The sequence below is a fragment of the Macrobrachium rosenbergii genome, chromosome 48 (assembly GCF_040412425.1).
Source record: "Macrobrachium rosenbergii isolate ZJJX-2024 chromosome 48, ASM4041242v1, whole genome shotgun sequence".
Classification (NCBI taxonomy): domain Eukaryota; kingdom Metazoa; phylum Arthropoda; class Malacostraca; order Decapoda; family Palaemonidae; genus Macrobrachium; species Macrobrachium rosenbergii.
The window spans coordinates 46339123-46348473 of record NC_089788.1 but is presented as its reverse complement, the minus strand read 5'-3'; positions in this window follow the sequence as shown (position 1 = coordinate 46348473).

Here is a 9351-nt window from a genome sequence, read left to right as displayed (position 1 = left end):
TTCATTATCATAGCTGATTACTACATTGCTATAATGTTCTGTATTTATTCTGCATAATTATCCTCATAAATGTCTTGTCTCGGTCATATCCAGAACACTGAGATCACCTTTTATTTATTTTCTGGGTCACTTTTGTTGAGGGTATAATTTCTGGATGTACATCTTATCTTTCTAGTCTGTAATTTTGAAATTCTCCTTTCCGTTACCATTCATTTTAATTTGATTGTTCTCGATGATAAGTTATTTTCTGTATGCCTTTGTCGCTTGTTGCCGTCTGACAAATTGACTGGATTTGGGTGAAACTTTTCTCTTCAAGCGTAAAGCATACGCTCTTTTTTATTATCTTGTAGTAACGTTAATCCTTCCTTCTCGGGCAACCAGCATAATCTCCACATTTCTTCATTAATTTATATGAGAACAACACTCCGTGCGGAAAGAACTCGTCTTCAGAACCATAAAACTTTCAACAGTTTTATGACGAAAGGTCTATTTCTAAGTCTACATTCGTTTCCAAACTTCTTTTTATCTGCTTACCCGCCACCTCTTTTATTATCTTGCTTGACTCCTGAATTAGCTGCTTCTTTAACGCCTAAGTAACTGTTAATGCGGTGTTTATCTATTATGCTTACAGTACTCACTTGAATCCATATGACAGTATATAATTTATTCTGTATTAAATTTTTAATGATATAAAATCCTTCTGATTATTTCTTCTTCATCCATGGAAAATATACTACTTTACTTCCAATATGATATGGACAAACCTTCACTTCTCCTATTTCCATAATTCTTCTAATTTATCTTCTTGAAGGGACTTTCTGTGTATCTCTGTGTAGGGATAAACTGTAATTGATTTGAAGACTTATTGATGCTGAGCGGTTACTACTAATTCAACTACTTTCTTTATTTCTTCTTGTGTTTTAAACTACAATTCTGTTAAATGTCCTATTTTCTTACAACCGTGCAGATTCTAGGTTTTCTACACTCATTTGTAAAATGATTTGTATACTCCGCGTTTTCGCAGGCTGCTCTGGGTTCGCCCCTTGAGCGAAATAGTTCACTTGGGTTGAAGTGTTTAATGAGTTTGACCATATCTATAAGGTTTGTGTGGTCCACTTTGTTAGATTGTTTTTCCCCTTTGATCTGGATTCCATTTTCTTTAGTATTTTGGGTATATTTCCTTTGGAAGGTATTTGGTCTTATTTCTGTTTGTCTGGAATTATCATAGAATTTATTATCTAGCTTAAAATAGATTATTATTTGACTTTCTTCATTTTAGGCTTGTTCTGTTAGAATTCCTTGGATAGATTTATCTCTTTCTTGGATTTTTCTCTATTGCCCTTCAATGTTTGAAGGCTTGTTTTTCTGGGATCAAGTTTTATTTTTCTGAAAGTTTTTCCTCTTTCCAAGAATATTATATATGGCTCTAAATGACAGGTAATTTAATACATGCCGTAGCTCAATTCAACTTTCTGGGCACTAGCCTCAAACTGATCTCTTTTTGTCTCCTATAAAATACCTGTCTTCTAAATCTGCCATTTTCTATTGCATTTCCTCCACGCTTGCGTACAAATTAGCAATTGTTTTATATTGTGTTACAAATCTAGTTAGTTATATAAACTGTCAGTCTGATTTACTGGTTCCCAGAGTGATAAACAAATTTTTAAATTCTACATAGTTATTAAGTTTGCTAAAACTTGTGAATTCAAAGTTTTATGTAAAGGTCTCCATGTTCTGAGCTACGAGCAACAAGGCTTCATTTATCTTAGCTCTTTCATCTGTTATTCTTGAATTATATTTTCATTCATTCACCATAGCCAATGATTTACAGTATAGGCTTTCGAGTCTGCTTTGCTTGTGATTGAATCATCCACCTGTCCACAGAAGCGTGTGGCGGTTGTTATGACGGCTGCCTGTTTCATATTAAAAAAATTGTAATGTGCGAGTATTATTAGTATTATTAGTATTGTTACTGATGATATATTAGTAGTATTAGAAATGATTAACACTATTTTGGTTCTACATTTGTGTTATTATTGTTAGTATTTCCTTGCACCACAGCGGAGTGGGAATTTAGTCTGAAATTCGACTTGCTCAATTGTCGACGGTCTTAAATCGTAATGTGAATGTCTAACAGTGTTCAGTGATCTGTATCAAATACTCGTTGCATGCCCACACACAAAAAAAAATTTTCACCGAGTGACATCAACAAAAATATTTCGTTATATTGTACCAAGATTAAAACAATTTGTCAAATTGTCACACAAAAAAATTAAATTTCTATTGAGTTCAAGTGCACAATTAAAACCTTTTCAATACTCAAAATAAATTTATATGAAATTGGGTATCATATCATTAAAATTCATTATAATAAGTAATAATAAAATTATATATATAATCTCTCAAATAATCATCACTAAATCGAGTAAAATAGCTAGCTCCTCTTATCTAAAATTATTTACTAAATAATTAATTTATCACAGAGAGTAATGCTGGTATTTATGCAAAAAGAATTTTATTCACTCAGAGAGAGTTTTCTTAATCTTCAATCTTATAGCAAGATGCAAAAAAATATATCTTCACTTATTTATTAAGAGAGAGGACAGTAAATTTCATTGTGTTGTGTTGTTGATATCGTGATATCGCTAAATGCTGTCTTATCTGGCGGTGAATGTTTCAGCGTCGGATCACTACGTCTGCGTTGTTTTTCCGCTGTGTTTTCCGCTGGAATCTTTGTTGAAAGTTTGTACGCGTTGTTTTTCTCTTCAATCACTGATGCAATGTCGCTAACACTGGGCTTATTATCGCTGTCGGCGTCTTGCTCAATTTGTTGACGGTAACAGTTCAAAATGTTTTTGGCTTCGGGACGCACTAAACTGAGTATTTTTATTTCTTCTGATATATTTTGTTCGTCGTCGTAAAAAAATATAAGTTCGTTTTGTAGAATTTCGTTTCACTGTAACTTAAATAATTGCACTGATAATTTCATTAATGTTCGTTTGTTTCGTCTCGCCTTCTGATCCACTTTAGCTACCAATTGTACTGCTTTATTGTCTTTTTTACGTTCTTTCGTTAGTATGTTTGTGACAGATTTTAAATTTTCTCTTCTTACCTTGCTCTTTCTCGAGGTGTCTCAGATACGGGTTTCATAAGTGGATGATGTGCTATCATCTTTGTATATTTATTCTTTTAAATATTGATATCTTCAGAGTTACAGAGATGAGATTTGGTAATTTCCTTCACTTTAATTAGTACTTTCACATTATAAAGATCAGTACAAAATTAACAAGTTACAACGATAGAAACTGAATCACCTTGAATCAGTGTCTTTATATGGGGAACACGGAAGCGATTGGGAGGCTACCTCCTTGAAGGACACAAATTCTGACTCTCTCTCTCCTCGTCGTCTTCACTGTTGAACCTCAGGAAAACTCATATGCCTCAGAATCCCACCTCCTTCTAGCTCATTGAAGGATTAATCAGCAAGGCCTCCCCTTCTCGCAGCTGATTGGAAGTGACTGGTAGTGGTGATTCAAATCTCTCCTAGAGTGACTTGATGAGGTGATCTTAGCAGGGTGTGGGAAAGACCTCTCCACATGGTTACAATTGATTGGAGGTTGAATAGTTATGATCACTGCCTAACCCTCAAATTCCTGGAACTTCACTGCGACCTCTCCCGGAGAAGGGTGGACTATAGAACTGTAGCTGCTGTGCATCAGACTGTGCACCTCTGTTTTGCTTGGCTTCAATCATAGGCCATTATTTCATTTACGACTGCTTTATGGCTTAAACAATGATATACTGCAATGTAACATCTTGCGTATTGATAACACGACACAAAAGCATTTTTGCCGTTATCACTGTGTTCTTTGCCTCTCTCTTTACTCTTATTTCTCTCTCCTTCTCTCTTAACTTTTTTCTTTTCATCTCTCTCTTTTCATTTAATTTTCCTTTATCTATTCTACACCACAAATACTTGAAACTTAGCCTTCCCTTCCATAACATTAAACTTTCATCTAAGTATAAATTCTGAAAGGTTGAAATTTTTCCTTGAATTTTTTAATGCATACCAAGTCGAGCACGGTTTATTTTTTTAGTTTATTATCTGGGCTTGTTTCGCAATTACTTAATTTTAATAGAGCAGAACCCAGAGAATTTTGAAGAAATCTGTCCCTGCCATCAGCCTTCTACCTTTGTCCGAATGTCTCAAGCGTAGTCCAGTAATCTACGATGCGAGAGTTACTATATGATACATGATCATAATCACAATAAAGGAATCGCATTATTTCTCCACAGTAACCTGATAAAATTTCGCAAATACTTTGGCACTGTATTCTCACAGCGCAATGAATAAGAATTCCGGAGACCGTTTGTCTTCTTCGCGCAAATCACCCATAACTCCGTTGTCGAAAAATTCAAAATAGTCTACTTCTTTTGAATTTTCATTCACATTACTTCGACGTAATGCCACTGCCACTGCTGTCAAATATAAAATCTCTGGGCTGGAAATTGCTGGCAGCCCACTCCCACTATCACCTGGGTCACTTCATTGCCCACTTTTGACACTCCTGGCTTACTCTGTAGGTGGCAGATTTTCTCGTCATTTTCACTGTCGGTTGACATTTCGAATACCGTCTTGCAATTAGACCATAATTATCCATTTCTATTTTTCTAAAACTGATTCATTTTTCAGCGCATTCAGAAAAATGAGTCGAGAAAGGTCTATAAATAAGTATCTCTTATCGAGAAAGTTTTTCGATTCGCCGGGCGGGCAACCGAGGATGTCGTACCTTGACCTCCTCCTGCACATCTTGATGAAGACTAATGAATTTTAGGAAACACGTGAATTTATATGATTCACCGTATGGCAAACTGACAGATCGGTGTTACCACATCAAGAAAAAGAGGTCAGTATTTCAATCACCAGTCCTTCAGATAAAGGAAATTAATGCTCGTGATACCACACAACAGTGTTCGCCAGTTTATTAAACGCGCTTATAATGCTAAGGCAACCGTAAATCAAAGGGTTAAGTAACATATCAGTTTTGTTTCATGGGTTGAAGAAGATTAGTTGGAAAAGGGTTAGTACATACACCATGGCAATGTTAACAGGTTCAGAGGTCACAGGCTACCCTCTGGGCAGGTGCCAGGATCGTTTGAGACGGAAGCGGCACTGTGCCAACGGGCACGAGTGCCAAGAGAGCTTGCCTGGACCAACAGTAAATTTCTCTTCTTCTTTGGGGCTCTCCAGGTCTGTCAGGCCATTCCTAGGGGTGATGAGGGCACTGACTTGAAGAACGCCAGAGTGCTGACAGAGAGGATCAGGGGCAGCCTCTGGCGCTGGCTGGCCTCCCCACGGCTGCCGCGATAACCGTTTTGGGAAGGGAACCAGCTGCCTGCATCCTGGCTGGACAGTTCCGGGCCACCAGAAAAAGAGGTAATGTCCAGGCCTGCTACAGGGTCGTCTCAAGTAGCAGGTAAATATGTGGGAAGAAGAAAACATCAGGGGTCGGAGGTTCTCACTGTGCAATGATCACAGTGGTGAGATTTGGTGATCTCCTGCAGAGAGACCTGAGTCATGTACCCGGGGTTCCAGACTGGCACTAACTCAGGCTGGTGGCTCTGAAGCACGCTGCAGGCATCCGCCAGATGATGGAGTTTGGCACTGGCCAGCGATGGCAAGGCAATTTTGTTTAACGATGTCAGACAGCTGAAGGGGGACCCGGGACTAACTTTCTTGAAGTCCCTGGCATGAGGTTGGACAGCGATTCCTGTCTTAATGGGGAGGACTGCCTCTTTAGTTTGTGGGAGTTGGTTGCCGCGGGCAGGCCTACTGGGGCACTTCTTTGCCCATCTTTCTGTGAGTGACCCCACGCTGCAGGGCCTGCAGCAGTAATTAGTTCAACCCTTGTGATGAAGGAGTAGTTTGGTGAAGGCCCAGGCGAAGACCCAGCATCAGCTTAGCAGGTGAATGCTATGATTAGTACTAGTGACGGGGGTACAGCTGTCACAAGGGCTGTGTCCTCTCATCTGAAGAGGTGGTGCTGGAGTGTGCTAAGTGGAAACAGTCAGGTGCAACAGAGTGTGTGGGGTAATATCCCAGAGGATGTCTCAAACTAAGCAGGAACTCTACTCCGTGCCTAATATTATGCTTGACAACGCCAAGACGATGCACCTTGTTGCCCAAGGTAATCACCCTGAGCTCAACTGTGGGACGGTCAGGATCAGTCTGGCCCACCCAGGTCACGGTCCATTTGGTGTGCTCTCACTGTGGGCACTGGGCGTGTAATTTGCTCGATCGATCAGACTAAAGTCTGTTTAGTGTCAGTAGCAAAAAAACGGCTGAACTATCCAGAGAATACCGAGATGGATCAAGGTTCAGACCTCCAGGTGAGTCTTCTGCGGCTCAGCTGGTGAGGAGGGCACGATCATAAACACGGTTTCATGACGACATGTTTTGGGCATGCAGGATACCCATAGAAGAGTGTCCCAGCTCCACAGTCTCGACAGGTGATATGCTGATCTCCGGTGTGACGGCGCTGGGAAGCCGGTGTTGGATTAGGTGAGAGGAGGACTGATACACAGGAATGTTTAGAGTTGTTGCTCTGCTGATTGCCATCCTATAGCGGCAATCTGCTTCGCATGGCCATATCTTTACAGATGGGACATGGAGGTTTGTTAGCGGGCCGCCGCAGCGACATTGGAGGCCTGAGAGGTGTCCGGGGGTGGAACTATTTGGCGCCTGCTGTGCCATGGGAAGGTTGTATGTCACCAGGCACCAGCCAAGCAGGTGTGCTTCTTGAGGCTTGGCTGGGCTACCACAAGATGAGCATTGAGCCAGAGCCCGGCGCACACTGGGGAGATCCTCCAGCATGGTCCGGCAAGCTGAACAAATCCTCAAAGGTGTCGTGATCAAGATTCTCCTACCCAGTGAGTTCCCGCTTGGGCTTTGTGACAAGCTCGCCCTGTCCAGGACCAGCCGACATTCTTAGCCATACTTCAATCTGCCCACCTCTAGGGGAAGATTTACATGTTTAGCCATGGCCTCACGGATTTGCAGCCATGTCCCCTCGCTGATCTCGTCTAGACCGCATAGCCTTAGCTTTCCCCGCTCAGGCGCTTGGTAAGCAGTAAGGCCTTCAGCCAGGCTGGGACGTGTCATAGGTCTCGAAGAGGAATCTAATCTCTTCGAGCCATTGTTCCAGCTCGCCTCATCCACTTTCCCACAAGGTGTTGACTGTTGACAGAGAGGTATTTGTGGTCGATGGGGTGCTTAGATGCTTGTTAGCTGCTAAGCTTCTGCGTTGTCCTTCTGGCTCTCTCCAACTCGAGCCCTGGTCTTGAGGGCTAGTTCAGCATGCTCGTCTTTTCTTCTCTTCGTCTTTCTCACAAGGTTCAGGCTTGCCGCCTTCCATTCTTCTCTTTCACTAATTACTTTTCTGCCTTTGTTCTTCTTCATACTTTCTACGCATCTGTCTCCTTTACAAACTTTGAAGGGCCTGGTCGAAAGACTGTCCTCCTGCCCCAGCTCCTGAAGTATTGGTGCTCCTCAAGCGATATGTTAGTTGATGGAAGGTGCTGAGGAGTTAGCGTGTGGTGTTCCTGAGAAAAGGTTTGTACGATGAGGAAGTGTCTCAGACTCCAGACTTCAATGAGTGGCACTCGAATGAGGTGGCATCAGAGAGCAGCTCATGAAGTCACACCAGAGGAAAAGCTGCTGTTCCTGAAGGAAGTCTGAGTCCCATGGGCGATACTTATAAAGAGTGCCCTGAAGGCCTCCCATGGTCCCATATGGATGCAATCAGCAAGAGGTGTTCTGAAGGAGCTGGTGGTCCTTATGGAGGAAACACCGGTTGTATGGTACCTGTTTCTTCCACACAGTGCAAAATGACTTATAGGAGGTCAGTTTTAGTTGCGCACTTTGTGAAAGAAAGGCCCATGAGCAATGCAAAATGTCAGTGCATGAATTGGCACTGAAGGGATACTCTCACCAAAGAAGGTAAGTAGGGAGAAAGCAATGAGAGACTCCAAATAGAAATGGAAGAGATAGGAAAGTGAAAGGAGAAAGATGTTTGTGCGATGAAAGCAGCAGTGTCAGAGATTAGAATGCACTTGAGAGAAGTGGAAACCTGATGTGGCACGAGTGGGTAGCCAGTTATGAGAACCAGCGGCGCCGCCCATTATGGAGATTATGTGAGTTGAGAGTGGTTCACGTGCAATGGTTTAGCAATTTGCAACATGCAATGAGATAAAATATACCCACTCCCACACACTGCTGGGAACACGTGAGCAAGATATAATCTATATGCACTTTATAGCATGCTAAAATGGCTCGTTGAAGCACTTGAAACAGTGCTGGTTTGCTTGAGTAATCATACACAAGCGTGCAGAAATTTACAATTGAGAGCATATAAATGATATGGGTTAGAAATTTGAAATTTGTGGTTTTGTTATTAATCTAATTTCTTGTATCTGCTCTTTATAATTCTTATGAGTTGATCCCAAACTCTAAAGCAAATTACGTTTGTCCCGTGAGAAAATGCACTAATGCGAGAGTGGCAGAAGGGAAGAAAAAGATCTTCTTCTCGGTGAACTATTATGTAATGGCATGTATTTGTTAGAAATTATAATTTTATTTACGCTTAAACAAAAATTAAATCACTATAGTTGTATACTATGGTTAATATATTTGTAATTGCCACTGGCTTGCTCTCTTTCATAGAAAACTTAGTATGGTATGGCGTTTTAAATTGTTTCTGCAATTTTCCCCGATTTTCGTTACACGAAACGTTGTGTAAATCGAATATGCGCGTAAACAGCTGATTGAGGATTCTTGCTCGCCGTGCGACAAAGACGAAATTGGAATTGGATGGATGGCGAAAAAGGGAGACAACCAAAAACAAACTGCACTTTCTTGCTACATTCGGGTTTTAAAATACGAAATGAATTATTACTCTTTGAATATCAGCACTGTCTTTACTTTTCATTAATACTTTAATATGCAAAAATAAACGCTGGGAACTGCTTCCACACTGGGAAAGGTTGATTTGATGCACGCTTTGAACACTAACTTTGTCTGGTCAGCTTATAAATGCTTAGATATCACTATATGGATTCCTGCAACCGATCATATTTCAAAAATATCACTAACTAAGAAATGTACATTTTGCTGTAACTATTCTGAAATAGACTCTAGTTACTGGTCCTAGCGCACACATGCAAAATTCAGCTACCACTTAACAAATCCTAATTTTATCTGATCAACCGACGCTTCCTACACTTAGAAATTTTGCGGGGCGAACATTTCGCCTTTCTCTGTGTTCCTGCCAAATAAGAAACCCTATGCGTCTT